Below are 19,073 nucleotides of genomic sequence, written 5' to 3'. Positions count from 1 at the left end.
AACTTCTGCATCCTCTTCAAATGCTTCTGTTCAGAAATGAACACTTTCACCATGGCTAACTTGGTAGAGGTGTAATCACTCACCTTTACTGTATCTCAAGGGAAAAACGCTGCCTGTGGTAGTTTGAATATAATTGTCCCCGTAATCTCACTGGGAGTGGCGCTATTAGGAGGTGTGGCTTTGTTGAAGTGTGTCCATCCTTGTTGGGGGAAGTGTGTCACTGCGGGAATGGGCTTTGAGGTCTCCCATGCTCAGGATACTGCCCAGTGTGTCAGCTGACTTCCTGTCGCCTGCAAGATGTAGCACTCCAGGACCACATCTGCTTGCATGCCTTCATGCTCCCCGACATGATGGTAAGGGATTGAACCTTTGAAGCTGTAAGTGAGTGCCCAAATTAAATTTTTTCCATAATAAGAGTTGCCGTGGTTGTGGTGTCTCTTCACAGCAATAGAAACCCGAACTAAGACACCTTCCTAGTCTTAAGTATTTTTCAATGAAAGAAAAACCAGGAATCATGCATTGTACTCTCAGACCATATACTTCAAAGTCTGTGATTTGAAAAATAAAAATGAGTTTATCCTTAAGGATCAAATACAACCCAAACATGGTACAGTATTTCCTGCTATTTTATTTTCCTTATTTCATTTTTTTGTGTTCATTTCATAGACACACAGCTTTTCAAAATTGCAAATGTCTTACCATAAATAACAGTTGAGATTTTATAACATGACTTTGTCAGTTAAACTACCTTTGGGATTATTACCATTCTCTGCCTTTCTTTTCTCACTTCCTTCTCTACTTTTCCAATACACTAGAAAAAAGGAACAAATAAAGACCTCACACTTTTAAGCCTTTTTGAACCTCCCCCCCCAGCTCAGCATCATATTAGAATTCCGTGGGAAAAGTGGTATTCAAAAAATTAATAGACTGCTGTTAAATGCTTACTTCCTACTCTACCAGGCTGACTCTCAAAGACTCGCTTCATCATCATAGTCTGTACCTTTCTCATGAGCTGGACTTTGGATGAGTAAAATTTCCCAAAGAATCCCACCTGATTATTTTAATTAGCGTATTTCCTTGAGACAGTAAATGAAGTGATATCTCTCTACAGAGTCAGCAGTGTTGAAGTCTTTATTTCTGACCAGAAGCAGTTAAGAGAACAAAGAAGCATCTGAAAAGGCAGAGAGGAAGGAACAGGGGAGAACCCTAAATTACAGTCAGGTATGGGGATGAAGGAGTATGTGTGTGTGGGGGGGGTGGGGAAATCTGTCATAACCGGGACACACAAGACCATCAGGATTGCTTCTGCTGTAAGTTATGGAAAATGTGAGATGATGATAATATCTCACGCAATCTGCTTCGCAATGATACAAAAGCACATGCAAAGGAAGCAGCCTGAAGACCTGTGGTGTTCTGGGAAGGCTTTGAGAGCCTTCCATGCCATATCCCAGGGCCGTGGAAGGACCAAGACCTGTTTTACCTCATACTGCTAGCTCCTATGAATGTTTTTGTGGTAGACGGCAATGTATTTAAGGCAAAGGTATTAGCTGTCTTTCCAACCCTGTTATGAATTTACATGGAAAACAAGCTACGAAAGAAGGCATTTAGAACAAAATAATTATGGACAGGATTAGTAATAAATGATAGAATCTGCTGTTTTCAAATCATTGAAATCTCAGTCCCCTGGGTTGAAACCTTGCAGGTTTGGAAAGTCCAACTAAGGCAGGAACGACATCATTTCAGAAGCCAGACTGCTATCTGTGTAGTCAGCACCAGGCAGCCCAAGGGTCCCTAGAGCTGAAAGCAGGACTCTGCATTGTGTAGAGAGTGAGACTCAGCACCTTTTCTCCAGGTTTAAGACACGGGCCTCACCGGGCAGTGGTGGCGCATGCCTTTAATCCCAGCACTTGAGAGGCAGAGCATGCGGATCTCTGTGAGTTCAAGGTCAGTCTGGTCTACAGACCGAGTTCCAGGACAGGCTCCAAAGCTGCACACACACACACACACACACACACACAAAACAAAACAAAACAAAACCAAAAAAACCCTGGCTTGAAAAAAAAAAAGACTTGGGCTTCACTGAATTCTTTCACTCTGTTTACCAAAGATAGCAAATGTCCACACAAATTTTAATTAATTAATAATATAGGTTTGGTTTTGTTTTGGTTTTGAATAGGGTCTCACTGTGCAGCCCAGGTTGGCCTGGAACTTGCTATGTAGACCAGGCTAGACTTGAACTCACAGAGATCCATCTGCCTCTACTTTCCAGTGTGAGGGCTAGGATTAAAGGATTTAAATCCAGGCCTAGTACAGTAGCTAGTAATTTTGTTCAGCCTTAAAAGATTATTTCTGAAACTGACTTGGGATATTCTGGGAGTCCAGGGTGGACCCAGAAAGGTGTGACAGGAGTAGAGTCACCACCTCTAGGACACAAGTCTTTCCATGAGCACATTGGTGCTCTGCCTGGAGTGGTAAATTAATTTAGCCTCTCATCTTCGAGCCATGACTTGTGTGTAACTTCTGTTTCAGTACTATTGTATTGACTGGAACTTGGTAATATGGCCATATCCATCTTTTAGGTGAGATTGAAAGTTGTAGTCTCTATTCTAGCACTATCATGGCACGATCCATGCCCCTGATATGATTATATTAGTACCAGGGAAAATGATATAAACAGATGTGTTATAATCTTTGGAATGGCTCCAGTGTAGAGAAGGAACTCAACCTAGTTGCTCAATACTTTCACTTGTATTGCAACAAACAAGTTCTCCTCCACCCTCAGCCTGGGAAACCTTCCAGGAATGAGAAATCACCCATGCTTTCCCAGAAATGGGTTGTGGCCAATGGGTTTAATGGTAGGCAGATACAAGAAGGCAAAAATTTTCTTCCATCAAATTTTCCATGTTTTAGGTTGTACTAGGATCTTGCCTCTAATGCATGCCCATGGCCTAGTGGCTTCAGCGTAATCTGGGAGCTTGCTAAAATGCCGGCTGTGCATTTTAACAAGCTTGTGAGATGGATCCCACATGCAGCAAAGTCTGAGAAGCATTGTTTTTTTTTTCCCCCCTCTTTCCTCAAAACACATGTACCAGAAATTCTGTAATTGGGGACAAATGGTTTCTGAGAGAAGTCATTCACAAGTGGCACATTGTAGCTGAAATAAACGAAACAGAATTTGTGTAGATGGACTTTTTATTGCACATGAAAAGTAGTTATATCCTTTAGTTTCTTACTATAAGACTATGTGAAAAGTGTATCTAACAGGAAATCTAATATTTGAGAAGATTATTAAAACTACAATAAAAAATAGTTTGCATGGATGGCTAAGGATACACCCCCAAGCCGTAAGTGATTAAAGGAAAATCCCAATGACGGGGTGGACTAACTCATTAGATTTGTTGGTCAGGGAATTCCCCAAGGCCCCCAGTGCAACCAAATTACCTAATTGCACTGCCATGGGTTGCCCACAAGTAAAATCTTGTTGAAGATGGCAAATGCCTCGGACACAGGACATAGAGAAATCAAGCCAGAACTGGACTGGAAGTTTCCTTCCTGCTGGACAGCTCTCATTGTCCTGGGAATATGCAGCCTTTTGGAGAATTGTCATCAGTGACCTTGCTCAGATGTGGATGTTGTGTCCAGCTGGCCCGGCAAAATGTGTCCACTGGTGCAGTAGTAGCAGTTTGCAATGGGGATGACTAGCTACTTTGTGATTGGATGGAAGGCTTACTCCAGAGGAGGGAATTCCTGTCAACATTCTATGGCAGAGATGTCAAGGCCCTAGCGGGGAAATCTACTGCTTTTTCTGTTAAAAGGCCGTGATGTGCCTGTCAAATACCTTCTAAATAGCTATGTTTATACTCAGAAAATAGTGCTGATACCAGTTATGGTTAGAGAGGATTACTTTTATGGGGGTCAGTAGTGACCACTAACCCATGATTGGTCAAAGCCCTGAAAATAAATGATTTTTAATGCTCAGCCATAAGTAGGGCATGTAGATAAACCCTTTCAAGCTCAGAGAACATCACACAAGAGAGGATGAAAAGAACGTAAGAGCTGGAGGAGGCGGGGAGGAGGAACACTGAACATGGACATGTCATAGCTATATCATCACTAAACTAACGCAGCACAGCTGTGAGAACACACACTCTGTACAAGACTGGGCCGCCAGCGTTCTCACACGAGATCGGGAGGAGGCCCTGGGCCCTACTCTTTTGCACAGTTACTAGTTTATGGGAAGCAAGACCTGAACAAAGACAACACCAGTGGGCATGCTAACATGGAAGGGGCCTCAACTGTAGATGAAGAACTATGGTCAACTAGGAAATGCTGAGGGAGAATTGATCTTCCACAAGGAAGCACTGGCCCATTGGTTATCCAACCTCAGTGATCAGCCCTGAGATCACACACATGCAAGTAACACATGGATTGAGAAGGTTGTTTGTGTGTTTTGGAATATGTATGTGTGCATACACATACATATGTGCATATGAATATATATATATATATATATATATATATATATATGTCTAACAACAATTTAAAAAAAAGGTCATGAATTTGAGAAAGGATAAGGGGAGTCCATGGGAGGGATTAAACAGAGAAAAGGGGAGGAAAAAATAAAATACTATAATCTCAATTTTCTTTTCGTTATAGGCAAAGATCTATGGAAGGAAGAGATGTTTTCTTCAGCGGTGGAGTCACTGGTAAGGCTCCCATTATCCTGTAAACAGACGCTCACCTATGCTTTTTTTTTTTAACTCAAACAGCTGACAGTTTTATTTTCACATTTCACAATGTAAGTGAGCGCTGCACTTTTTCTAATCCCTCTTTTCCCCTCCAAACTATTCTGTTAGGAAAGGGGAAGCCTTGCTTGTCATGCAGCTGGAAAACACCCAGGCTCAGCACCGTGATCTCCTGCTGAAACAGAACAAGAAATACAAAACCGAAAAAGAGCCTTTCCGCTCTTATCTGTCTGGCCGAGTCCTGCCAGGCCGTGTGGGCACCGTTGTAGGGCGAGCAGGAGGTCTCATCAGTGAAGGCCCGGGCATCATGGGCATGTGGCCACCCCTGGGAGGCCTCATTCCAGGAGCAGGTCCCACGGGCATCATCCCAGGAGGAGGAGGACCCCTCATCGGCATCATGGGAGGGCCTCCCATGTGGGGTGCAGGCATCATGCCAGGATGAGGAGGACCAGGGAGACTGGGGGGAGGCGGGATCATGGCCCCTGCAGGGGGAGGAGCAGAGAATGGAGCTGGAGGTATCTTCTCTTGTTGAAATGCAGCCTTTGTTTTGTCAATCAGACTCTGGGCCTGCTCTTCCATCCATTTCTGGTAGTAGTCTTCCACATTCTCCTTGTGCTTCCGACCGCTGCAGTGTGTCTTTCTCACAGACAGTCATGCGTAAGATACGTATCCCAGTAGTCACAATAAAACTTAGGCATGTTGCTCGGCAGGCTGTTCTCACCTATGCTTCTATCTAAACAAGCAAACAGGCAAAAACTCAATTCACTGGGTCACAAAGAAAGAAAAATAGAAGACAGGAAAACACAAGGAGCTACTGAGAATAACAAAGGGGATTTGGTGGGGAGGGTGACAAGAAAGGCTGAGCGAAGGACCGTGAATCCATCCCAGCAGAGGCTGGAAATATAATGTGTATTTACATAAAAGCAGAGGCTGGAAATATATTGTGTATTTCCACGAAAGTGTCGCAATGAAGCCTGCTATTGTGCAAAAGTAGGGTATGCTAATGAAAACATTTTCAAAAGGAAAAAAGTGGACCTAGGGAAAAGGTTAAAGAACTAGTCCTGCGGTAGACAGGAGGGGGAGTCCTGGCATGGCGGGGCTGCAGAAGATAGCACTTACTGCAAATTCAAGCTGCAGCAGCAAGAATTCTGAGTTTTTATTACAAAGAAGTAAAAGTGTTTGAGGAGACAACCCCATTAGACCCGATTTAAACACTGTTCGGGCATATGTGTCAAACAAACACAATAATACCCCATTAACATGTACAACCTTCGTGTCTTTGTGTATCAGGTAACAAACACTTCCATGATAAAAACATTATGAACACCAAAAATCAAACAAAATAAAAAAATCTTGTTGATGCACAGTGGGAAAATTTTCCCCAGCTTTGCCGGGTTTTCTATGTATTCTGTATTCTTTTCTGGATAGAAACCATCTTCTAGTGGGGACACTGATACGAAGATCTCTTTGCTCTGGCTCTCTCTCTTTCTCTCGTCTCTTTTATTTTATTTTATTTTTAAAGAATCGGTTAACGATCCAAATAAAATGAGATTCCTACCTGTTCTGGGAAGGACCCTGCGTGTCCCAACATCAAATGAAGGCACAGCGTCAAGCTTCTGCATCCTTCCGTAAGCTGTTCACTCCCAGGGGATGGCCGTGCTGTTTGGAAGTATTAGTTTTATTATTTACTTTGTAACTCAAAAAATATGATGAAATTTACAAACTTGGTTTTAAAAGTATTTTCCTATTGAAACTTGGCACAAAATTTTAATAAAGATTTTATGTGATAATCAAAATGATTTCATTCTACCACACTTATTGGACTGCTGAAGGTCATAGCTCCGAATCCACAGAATTCACTTTAGGGAAAGGACACAAAAGTACATGGTGTCTACACTGGGGGCATAGTTTGGAGGATGATTGTAAAATTATTCTATGTGTCTTCTTCAAACTAAAATTTGTTTAAGTAATTTTGTTCTGGCTACATACTTTCATAATACTATGCATTCTTTCCCAAATCCATGTTCTAGCCAATCCATTCAGTTTAGAATTGAGAAGAAATTCTAGCTTCAAAGGTCAAAGTGCACATCTAGACTTGGTTTCACCACAGCAGTTACAGAAAGGCATTGTGGGCACTGTGTCTTCTCCAGCTGCTGGGAAAAGATGGGGAGGAACAGCTGCTGGCAGCAGGGAGGGCATTAGCTTTCCCTGGTGGGTGGCTGACAGGAACTCTTCCAGGAACACTTGCAACAGAAGACCCATGCTGATCAGTGATTGACTCTTGAAATGTGCATCTGAAAAAAACATTTTTTTAAAAAAAGTTTTGCTCTAAGAGGAGAAATTGATTAAACTCACTAAAATCAGACAAGGTGAGACCTCTAAGAAATGAAAATAACTCCTAATTCTCTGATATTTTAATGCAAGTTTTGGTTGACACTGGTGTTGATTTTGATGCATAGTTTATTAAAGACTCAGTAGGTGACATGCTTGCCTTGTAAGCATGTAGATGTGATTTCACTCTGCAGAACCCATACGCAAAAGCTGGGGATGGTGGCTCGTACTGTAACCCCAACTCCCAGCCCCAGGGAGGTGGAGATAGACTAGTACCTGCAGGGGGTGTGTCTGTGGTGTGTGTGAAGACCAGCCTAGAGTGCTTGACTTGCTCCAGGTCAGTTAGAGACCCTATCTAAAAAGTGGGGGATGGAGATGGCGCCCAAAGAATTGCACTGTGTTCATGCACACATACATGCACACATGCTCTCACCATGTACATGGGCAGATAGACACACACACACACACACACACAGAATGCTTTCTTTTGAAAAATGAAAATTGGAGCTGCAGAGATGTCTCAGCAGTTAAGAGCACTCACTCTTCTTCCAGAGGACCCAAGTTTGACTCCCAGAGCCCATGTGTGGCTCCCAGCATTTTCTAACTCCAGTCCCAGAGGGCCCAATACCCTCCTCTGGCCTCTGAGGGCAAGGCATAGTGAACAGACATGCACCAGGCAGAATACTCATAATCATAAAACAAAAATAAGTCTTGAAAAATAAAATGAAAACCAGGAAGCTAAAGTAATAAAATTAAGGCTCCCCTCGCCCCTTGGAAGCAAGGACTAGAAACTCACCCAGTCAAACTAGCTCCATTATAAATGAATTTTTCTGGCAGTGCTGGTGCACGCCATTACTCACAGCATTTGGGGGGCAGAGGCAGGAGGATCTCTGTGAGTTTGAGGCCAGCCTGGTCTACAGAGCAAGTTCCAGGACAGCCAAGGCTATATGGAGAAACCCTGTCTTGGGGAGAAAAAAAAAACAAAACACAATAAAAAAAAAAAAAGCATTTATTTCCATGTGAGAAAGGATCACGCCACTGTGCAGTGGGGCCTTGCCCACACTGGAAAGCCGTTCAGGAGACAAACCCTACTGCGCTTCAGCATCTTTCTTTCCCACGTGCACGGCACTCGCTCCTCTTTGAAGATGCATTAGCTTACTGCTCCTCTTTCTAATCACTTTCTCATCCACTGAGCTGACAACTTTACCCTCCCAGGTCCATCCGGACTACTGACAAGCTCTGTTTTAGTTTGAGATCATGGTAGAAAGAATCTACCTGAGGCCGAGTCGGTCTGGTTAAGTCACAAGGAGCAAGGCAGGGGGCGGGCTTCTCCCAAGCAGCAAACAGTGTAAAGACTGCTCACGTGGGCTAATCAGCTATGTCTGGGGCTGGGAAGGAAGTTTCCAGAATAATGCCTCTTAATTCTGGCATTCCAGAGTCCTCAGACAGTCTGCCACTCATCAATCTTTGTATCACAGTACCCTTTAGCACAGTTACAGGCTTATGAAAACTTGAAAGAGAAGTATAAAGAAACCGCATCACAGTATAGCCAGATTCCCGAAGTGTGTACACTTTATCCTTTGTTTCTTCTCCTGATCCCCACCGACAGATACGGAAGTAGTAACTTACAGAGACGGGTGAAAGCATATTCACAGACACATGTTTTACTTTTCTGAGTCATTTGAGAGCACAATGGCGACCTGATGTCCTCTGAGCCCAGATACTAGAATGAATTTCTTAAAAGCATTCTCTCACGTAACTGCAGGGCAAATACCGGAATCAGGAAGCTAACACTGATAATAATACTTCTAATTATAAACTACATTAAGATTTGGTAACTACTCGAACAAAAGTCCTTTTGGCCAAAGACTTCCCGAGCTGGGTGAGAGTGTAGTTTAGTAATGGAGCAATTATCTCGCTTGTATGTATCACTGGATTCAAGAGAGAGAGAGAGAGAGACAGAGACAGAGACAGAGAGACAGAGACAAAGAGGAGAGAGACAGAGACAAAAAGAGAGGAGAGAGAGCAGAAAAAAAGGAAAGAAAAATTCGGATCATACAGCATTTGAGTATCTTTAGCCCCCGTGGTGGGATCCTCTACTCTGTGTTCTGTAGCTTTGACTTTTGTGATCACTGGTGAATTATTCTGTAAAATGTCCATCGGTTATAGTTTCAGTTTGTCTAAAGTTTCCTCATGATTATCTTTGCAAGAGCACCACAGAAATGGATGTTTTCGTCGGCATCTTATCAACAGGAAAGCAATGTCAATTCATTTCATTTGTTTACTTTTAGTAAGTGACAATGAAAGATGGCTGGATATCAGGGGCAAATCTCTGACACAAACAGAAAACCCAAGATAAACAAATGAACACAGAATGACATTAGCAGAAAGAAAAACTTCAGAGAGCAGTGGTATACTTCAAAATAGGAGAGACTTTCCTATTGGTGAATTCTGGATTTAAAGATTATTAGACACAAAACAATAAGATTTTCTCTTAAAAAAATAAAATAGCTATAGACTCTGGGGTGGCGGCACGTACCCCTGCTGTTGTTTAGTTAAATGGGCATGTTGTCAAATGGCCTTTTAGTTATGCTTACACCTCTATGTAGCACAAATTATAAAAACCCAGAGACAGATATTGGGGTTCAACCTGAAAGCCAGTAAAGCAAAACAGCCAGTTCCGACTCTAACTTTACATCAGTTCAAAATGCCCATACTGCCTCCAGAAATCCTCAGAATAAGACTGTGTCTGAGAGCTCTCTCCTCTAGTTTTATATTCCTTTTTAGGGCTGGGATTAGACATATCCACTACTGCCCAGTTAATATGGCAAACTAGCGTGGCTACTGAGATTAAAGGTGTGTGTCTTCACTGTCTGGTCTGTAAGGCTGTCTAGTGTTTTACTCTCTCATCTTCAGGAAACCTTTATTTATTAAAATACAAATGAAGTATCACTACACCCCTAGATTGGTGCTGTTCTTGGCCAGATAAGCCCCTTTTTTATTTTTTATTGTTTTTATTGAGCCTTATATTTTTCTCGGCTCCCCTCCTTTCCTATAACCTCCACTTCTCCCCTCTCCCATGGTCCCCATGCTTCCAATTCACTCAGGAGATCTTGTCTTTTTCTTGTCCCATGTAGTTTAGATGCCTGTACGTCTCTCTTAGGATCCTCATTGTTGTCTATGTTCTCTGGGATTGTGAATTGTAGACTGGATTTTCTTTGCTTTATGCCTAAAAGTCACTTTTGAGTACATATGATATTTGTTTTTCTGGGTCTGGGTTACCTCACTCAATATGACGTTTTCTAGATCCATCTATTTGCCCACAAATTTCAAAATGTCATTTTTTTCTGCTGTGTAGTATTCCATTGTGTATGTATACAACATTTTCCTTATCCATTCTTCAGTCGAGGGGCATTTAGGTTGTTTCCAGGTTCTGGCTATGACAAGCAATGTTGCTGTAAACATAGTTGAGCACATGTCCTTGTGGTACGATTGAGCATCCTTTAGGTATATACCTAAAAGTGGTATTGCTGGGTCTTGAGGAAGTTAGTTTCCTAATTTTCTGAGAAATTGCCATACTGATATTCAAAGGGGCTGTACAAGCTTGCACACCCACCAGCAATGCAGAAGTGCTCCCTTTCCCCCACAACTTCTCCAGCATAAGTTGTCATCAGTGTTTTTGATCTTGGCCATTCTTACAGGTGTAAGACAAAATCTCAGGGTTGTTCTGCTTAGCATTTCTCTGATGACTAAGGATGTTGAATATTTCCTTAAGTGTCTTTTAGCCATTCTAGATTCCTCTGTTGAGAGTTCTCTGTTTAGGTCTGTACTCTCTTGATTGATTTTAGATTGAAGTTTTTTTTCTTAAGTATTAGGATTACTACACTAGCTCATTTCAAGTCCATTTGATTATAATTTTTTTCCCAACCCTTTACTCTGAGGTGATGTCTGTCTTTGAGGTTGAGGTGTGTTTCTTGTATGCAGCAGAAGAATGGATTCTGTTTTCGTATCTAATCTGTTAGCCTGTGTCTTTTTATTGGTGAGTTGAGTCCCTTTATATTAAGGGATATTAATGACCAGTGATGGCTATCTCCTGCTAATTTAGTTTTCATTGTTGGTGATGCTAATTTGTGTGTTTTCCTCTTCTTTGGTATTGGCTGCTGTAAGATCATCAAATGTCTGTTGTTTTGTTGATGTAACCAACTTCCTTGGATTGGAGTTTTCCTTCTAGTACTTTGTGTAGCCTAGATATTGGTTTGTGGTGGCTAGATATTGGTTAAATCTGGTTTTGTCATGGAATATCTTGTTTTTATTGTGATTGAAACTTTTTCTGGGTATAGTAGTCTGGGCAGGCATCCGTGGTCTCTTAATGTCTGCATAAAGCTTGACCACAGGCTTCAGGCTTTCATTGTCTCCAATGAGAAGTCAGGTGTAATTCAGATAGGCCTGCCTTTATATGTTACTTGGCCTTATCCCTTTGCAGCTCTTAATATTCTTTCTTTATTCTCTATGTTTAGTGTTTTGATTATTATGTGGAGAGGGAACCTTTATTTTGTTCTAGTCTATTTGGTGTTCTGTAAGCTTCTTATATCTTCAAATTCATATCTTTCTTTAGGTTGGGAAAGTTTTCCTCTATGATTTTGTTAAGTATATTTTCTGTGCTTTTGAGTTGAACTCCTTCTTCTAAACCTATTATTCTTAGGTTTGGTCTTTTCATGGTGTCCCACATTTCCTGGATATTTTGGGTTAAGCTTTTGTTAGATTTAATGTTTTCTTTGATTGATGAGTCTATTTTCTCTATTGTATCTTCAGTGCTTGAGATTCTCTCTTCCATCTCTTGTATTCTGCTGTCCATGCTTGCATTTGTGGTTCCTGTTCATTTTCTCATGATTTCTGTTTTTATAATTCCCTCGGCTTGTGTTTTCTTTATTGTCCCTATTTCAGTTTTCAAGTCTTGAATAATTTCTTTCATATGTTTGATTGCCTTTCTTGATTTTCTTAAAGGAATTTGTTGATGCCTTCCATTTTTTTGTTTGTCTTTTCCTCCATTTCATTGAGTAAATTTCTCATTTACTCTTTAAAAGTCTCAAACATTCTCCTGAAGTTATTTTTTAGGTTATTTTCTTCTGCTTCATCTATATTTGGTTGTTCAAGTCTTACTGTTGTAGGGCCACTAGATTTTACTGGTGTCGTGTTGCTCTTTGTGGTGTTGTGTTTGTTCTTACCTTATCTACTCATCTTTTCCTCTAATTGGTATAGTTGGGGCTGTCTGTGACTCTGGTGATTAATCTTCCAGGTGCCAGGTGGTTGTTCCTCAGGGTGCAGTCAGTGCCACAGTTCTTGTTACCCCATTGGTCACTGTGTTTCTGGAGTTCGCTCAGGGCTCTGGGGTTTGCTCTGCTCCTGTGGAGTTTGTTCACTGTCTCAGGCCTGCTCTGGCCTAGGTTGCCAACTCAGACCTGTTTCTATAAATATCCCTGGTCTGGATCCACTCTTGCAGGGGTCCCCGGCTTGGGGTTGGGTCCTGCAAAGGTCTCTGGCTCTGATCTACTCCTTTGGAGCTCTCAGACTCGGATGCACACTGACCACAGAGGACCTGGCTCAGGTCTACTCCCTCAAAGGTCATTCATGCCCAGACCTGCAGAGGTCTCTTGCTCTGGCCCACTCTCTCAGCAGTTGCTCCCAGGTACTTGCTCCTGTGGAATTCACTGCCTCAGATCTGCTCTAAATTTTGGCCATTCTTACAGATGTAAGATGGAATTGCAGAGTTGTTTTGATTTGCTTTTCTCTGATGGCTAAGGATGTTGAACATTTCCTTAAGTGTCTTTCAGCTATTTTAGATTATTCTGTTGAGAGTTATTTGTTTACCTCTGTACCCCATTTCTTTATTGGTTTATTTGTTCTTTTAATGACCAATTTCTTGAGTTTTTTTTGTATATTTTGAAGATCAACCCTCTGTCTGATGTGGGGTTGGTAAAGATCTTTTCCCATTCTGTAGGCTGTCATTTTGTCTTGTTGACTATATCCTTTACTTTACAGAAGTTTCTCAGTTTCAGGAGGTCCCATTTATTACTTGTCTATGTTCCTGGGGTATATTTAGGAAGTGGAGGTAGTCTCCTGTGCCAATGCATTCAAGTGTACTTCCCACTTTCTGTTCTATAAAGTTCAGTGTGGTTGGCTTTATGTTGAGGTCTTTGATCCATTTGGACTTGAGTTTTGTGCATGCAGTAGATATGGATCTATTTTCATTCTTCTGCATGTTGATATCCAATTATGCCAGCACTATTTGTTGAATATACTTTATTTCTTCCATTTTATATTTTTTTGGAGAAGCCTCTTTCTGCACTGGGCAGCAATCAATGTGAAGACTCATAACTGATGAGAGTGCTCCAAATAACTGACCTTTGAGTGCTCAGATCCATATACAATTCCTGTAGTCACCCATGTAAGACTAGGGAGCATTCTGGAAAAGAAGCAGACTTCTAAGAGCTGGAGGATGGAGAGGATGTGTGAAATGCTGTCTTCTAGACATGCTGTGACTGCTGCACTGGAGCTCCCAGCAGCTACGGTTGCACAAACCCTACACCTGATGAACCGATACTCCAGCAAGGGGCACTGATTGAACTCAGTGGGCTGGACAAAAATGTCAAAAGGCGAGGACTTGAAGATGGGATGGAGACCTGTTGGAGGTGTTGGAAGAGGGGGAGCAGAATCTGCAGAGAGATATGATCAAGACACATTGTCAAAGAAATAAAAGACAGTCTTTAAAGGAAGCTTGCAAATGTGATGATAAAAAGAGTTGCCAATATAAAGATGACCAAGAAAGTCATCTAGGAAATAGAGGATTAAGAGGGAGGATAAGAGATAAAAAACAAGCAGGGGGACATCAGGGTTAGATCAGACTGTACACAGCAGAGACTCATTAAATCAGACAGCACTACGATTTGGCCAAGCTTCCCACTCACAGGAAGGAAGAAGGAAGTTCCAGCTGAGTCACCAGGGGCATCAGGGCACCGTCCTCTTTCTGCCACCTAGCAAATGGCTTCTCCATTCAACATCCAAGATGGCTGCTGAAACTGCACCCATTACTTTGAATGCAGCCCACAGAACGAAGTGAGGCGGGAAGGAGTCTCCAAAGCAGTGGCACAGAAGCTGAAGCAGCCTTTGGATGACCTTGCTCACCTACGCCTCACTGGCCCGCCTAGAAGCAGAGTCCTTTTTTCTGGGCAGCATGATGACCAGATAGAAGCATCAGGCTGTTTTCACTAAGAAAGGCCTTGTTAGTATTCAGGCAGACCTCTGGTAAATACTGCCACATGGCTTACTATGCAACATAATTACCAGAGCAGAAAGGAAATATAAACCACTAAATTAAAAACATCTAACAAACATCTAACATGACACAATTAATACACAGTCATAACTCTGAAACTTTGGCAATCTAGGTCTAAAATTTAATAAATATATAAAAGATGCTGAAAAATGAAAAGACTGCCAATATAAACAAAAATTAATTATGTTTTTGGATTAGATTTTAAGTAAAAGTTTTTCTGTTAACTGTTATTATAAAAAAGAACCTCAGCTTTTGAGGGATGAAATTTTGGCAATAATTATCTAAATATGAATATTTTAGTGTCTGTTGCAGCTGTAATAAATTATCACAGACAGTAGCTTAGAACATACTTTTGCCTTGTATGTATGTATGTGTGCTTGTATATACACATGTGTGCACATGCATGTGGGGGCCAGGTTTATTACGGCCTCCATTCTCCTATAGTTGCAAATGCTATTCTTTCTTGTTTTTGCAGTGTTTGATTTTGTTTCTGTTTGTTTGTTTTTGACAATGTCTCTTCATGTAGTCAAGTCTAGTTTGAATATGTGACTCTCCTGCCTCAATTTTCCAACTGCTGGTTTATAAACAGGTCACTAGGTTGAGCTGATAAAAATTCTTAGCTTTTTCTATCACTGGGAAGGTGGAGAAAATCTCTACTGCTTTGTCCCTTGTAAGACTAATTGAACCTGGAGATAGGGGTAAAGCAGTCATATTAAAAATGCAGTCTTCGGAAAAACACCTTGGCCTGCTGGACTCCAAAGTGGCTTCTCTCCAGTCCCAGGAACAGCCGGTTCTGGTCTCCATGGCCCCGCCTGCTTCATCCTGATCCACTGCTTCCTGTTCCTCAGGGCTGTCTTCTGGTACAGGAGCCAATACAAACACTCGCTCTTCTCCTTTGCCGTTCCCTGTATGTCACCTTGGCTAATATTGACATTTATAGAAGACTGAACTTATTAGCCATGTTTAATGACAAGCTTTATTTATTCAAAGGCTGTATATTGAGTTCTCATCTCTCTTTTCCTCTGCATCCTGGAAAGCATCCGAATAATTCTATGTCCTTTCACTTTTTCCGCTTGCCTTGAACAACAAGAGTATTTAGAATCACTCCAGTGATATAATACCCAGTTCCTAGTTTCTGGTCAATAAATCGGTAGCTGGTTGGTAGTACTGGTTTTTATTATTTCAGTTAACTATATCCAGACGCATAGGAAGTTACAGACATCATGATTCCTAAAAACCCACATACTGATTGGGAAGTCAGTTTCAGAGAAGGAAATGGTTCCCGGGTTGGAGAACCCCCCCCCCCCCCAAACCTTCTACCGTGGCGTAACCACTCCAAGCCATGTACAGAGACCCAGAACAATGTATGGAGAGGTCTTCCCCTCAACCCTTCCATCTCATGCTTTGTGTTTGCTTGCTATCTGCTTTCGTCTGGTTTATTTAACAAACTTTGAGAAATATAACACTTTCTCAACTTTAAGAAGTAAAGGAGCCTCAGGAGTCCAAACAGTGGAGCTCTTCTTTTTCTCCTCCTCTTTCTCTTCGCTAGACCGAACATCAGGCTTTGAACATAGTAGGAAACTGTTCCACCCGATCTACACTCTTAGATCCTCATATCTAAACCAGTGTGTTGACACATTGCATATTCATGCACAACATGCAGAAAATTGAAAAATTAAGAAAACACCAAAACTAAAACAAACAAACAAACCAACCAAACTGGGATCCCTGGTTACTACTGAAACAATCAGGTTTTTTTTGTTTGGCTTTTGCTTTATTGTTGTTTGTTTTTGCTTTCGCTGTTTGTTTGTTTGTTTTTTTTTCTCAAGACAGGTCTTCTCTGCATAGCCTTGACTGTCCTGGAACTTGCTCTGTAGACCAGACTGGTCTTGAACGCTCAGAGATCCACCTGCCTCTGCCTCCCAAGTACTGGGATTAAAGGTTTGTGTTACCATATTCTGGTTGAAGCAATCAATTTTTAAGAGAATCCCCTATGAATACATTTTTAATATAAAACTTTGAGAAGCAGATTAGTGAACTGAATATAGCCCCATCTGGGATTTTCAAGGATGCAAGGTTATCTCTTGCAACAAGGAGACTGTGAATTTCTTCGGTAGGGGAAAAGCCTTCTGGGGGTACAGAGGCCAGTGCAAAGTTCTTCTGAACAAAATGTCTGTATTGGTGTTTGGAAGCCTTGAATTTAGGGTTTCAATGGGGTTAAAAATTGGCCTACTGCAGGCCATATGGATGCCTGTGGTCTGGACCACCACCTGTGGCCGTGCTGGTATTCAAGAGGTACACTATGCCAGGGCCATACTGATCTGAGTGGCTCAGGTTACCACCCAAGACCATAGTGATGTCCAGGCACTAGCTGCTGCCAAAGACCACGTCTGGATCTGTGGTACTATTGTAGCTGGAGTTTGTACTGATATCCTGGCCCATGTTACTGCCTGGAGGCCATGGGAGATGGCCTTGGCACCTAAGAGCTGACCCAAACCCTACACAGTCCTGGGCAATTGCTTTCCCCACCCACTCCATCCCCCACTAGCCACAGCACCAGGCCCCGACTCTCACTGTGTTCACGAGAGAGCTGGCTCTGACCCTTGTCTGAGGGTTTTGGTCCCAGAGGACTGACAAGCACAGCTGCCACCCAGGTCCACATCCAGGGCTTGAAGTGTGCACTCCTCAACATCCACCTCACATAGGACCTGGTGGAGCACATGAAGGGACTGGTCCTGCGGAACCACAACTGTGGAGTCTCCATGACTTCGGGCACCAGCAGGGTATCCCAGAAGAATTTTGGTGAGGTTCCAGTATTGTTGATGTAGCACAAGTCAGAGGCCTTGAACCAGACTAACAATACATTGCAATGAACATTTGCAAGGAAAGCTGTTGAGGCCAAAGCTGTTTGGACACACCACAGGTCCCAAGGCCACTATGAGAAATGAATAAATAAATATGTGACAGAGAAGCAGGAAAGACAGAGAAATATCTGTTTGTTTGTTTTGTTTGTCTGTTTATTTTAATTTTCTTTGGAGGGAGGTTACAAGGGTGGAGGGCAGACATGGAAGGACTGGGAAATGAGTAGGATTGGGTTCATAATGCGAATTCCCAAACAATCAATAAAACATTATGTTTAAAAATTGCAGAGTAAATATTTAAGCAAACTAGAGAAAAGAAATTAGTCTAGAATTATTAAAAATGACTCTGACTGGGTGTAATGTCATGTCTGTAATTCTGACACTCAGGAGACAGAATTAGTGGCCACCATGGCCTACACAGTGAGCCTCCAGCCAACGTGGACTTCATTGGAAGACCATAACTCAAAAGTAAAGGACATGCTATAATTGTCATTTGTCCCAAAGCAATACAGCCACCTATTGGTAGAAAAGGAGAAGTTTGTTCCAATTTCAGTTGTTTGGGATTTGTTTTATTTTGTATTGACACATGGGTATCCTACGCTGCCCAGGCTGGATTCAAGCCCATGACCCCACCAGGCACAGCAGTACACACAATTCCAGCAATCGGAGGCAGGAGGACCAGGAGTTCCTAAGCCTGAACTACAGGGAACCCTGCCTCAAAAAGTAAAACTCAAAACAAACAAATGCCTGACCTCGAGTGTTGTTTCTCGTAGCCTGGACTACAGGCACAGAACACCATGACTTTCTGCTTCCATTACCAGTGTTGTGTTTATACATCTTAAGGGTGAAGTGATTGTCACACAGTGATGGACACATGCTGTGTCCCACAAACACAGATGCACACGGGAGCAGGGAGAGCAACCGGCATTAGTTCACTTCACATCCTGTGTGCCACAGACAAGCTTCCTCCTAAGCTAGCGCCCACAAGATTCTTTAAAGTACTCCACAAGTCAGACGGATAATTTCAAGTCCTTTCAGAAAGACAACTTTTCTCCTTCATTTGCCTGAGATACTATTATCTTTCATTCCACAAAATAAAATTCTGCAACCAACAGACTACTTTTCAAATTGTCCCAGTTAACTTTGTATTTAATAGAAAGGGGTGTGTGTCTGCTATGTCTTGCTAAATAAGGTGTTTATTTGACAAGTCCTGCTTTATTCAATGGCTTTTATTATCCAATTTTGCTACTTTTATTGATGATTATAATAAATTTTGTTATAGCACCCTTGTAAATGCTTTCTGAAAATAACTGCTGTATGAGCATAAGGTACTTTTTCCATTGCCATAAAAGAATTCTGATGGAAACAACTTGAGGTAGGGAGGGTGATTCTGGTTCACAGGTCAGGAGGTCATCATGGGAGGGTGGCATGGCCGTGGTGGTCACTTGTGGCTGTGGCATCAGACCCTGAGTCAGGTGGCACCTGGAGGTATTAGCCAAGAATTAGAGAGCTGGGCTTAATGAGGGGTGGCTAAGGCATAACACTCAAGGTCCACTTCTCATGATCCACCTCCTCCAGCTAGGCGCCTCCTCCATAAAACAGTGCTACCAGTGGAGGCCCAGCATTCAGATGCAAATCATCAAAGATTAAGTTAATCTTTGATACAATATTAAAATGTTGCAGTAACATAACCATGAAGCATACTTAAAATAACATTAGCAACAGTGTCCTGTAGATACAACATAGAAAATGTCGTTTTTTTCATATTTATTTATCAGTTCACCAAGAATGTAATAAAAAATC

At 41.9% G+C, this 19,073-nt stretch overlaps 1 long non-coding RNA gene and 1 pseudogene across 1 annotated transcript; one reads left to right on the top strand and one right to left on the bottom strand.

The window, feature by feature from the left end:
* The first annotated feature begins 229 nt into the window (after positions 1–229).
* On the top strand, positions 230–4,712 carry LOC148117810 (uncharacterized). Its single transcript, XR_015736616.1, has 3 exons — positions 230–353; positions 1,112–1,221; positions 4,657–4,712. It is a non-coding gene; the product is annotated as an uncharacterized LOC148117810 (long non-coding RNA).
* Positions 4,713–4,761: 49 nt separating this feature from the next.
* On the bottom strand, positions 4,762–5,385 carry LOC125402496 (U1 small nuclear ribonucleoprotein C pseudogene; annotated as a pseudogene).
* Positions 5,386–19,073: the final 13,688 nt, after the last annotated feature.

This window comes from Myodes glareolus, chromosome 25 (assembly GCF_982192425.1).
Source record: "Myodes glareolus chromosome 25, mMyoGla1.1, whole genome shotgun sequence".
NCBI lineage: Eukaryota > Metazoa > Chordata > Mammalia > Rodentia > Cricetidae > Myodes > Myodes glareolus.
The sequence above is the reverse complement of the archived record's forward strand: the minus strand, read 5'-3'. Positions and strand labels throughout refer to the sequence as shown.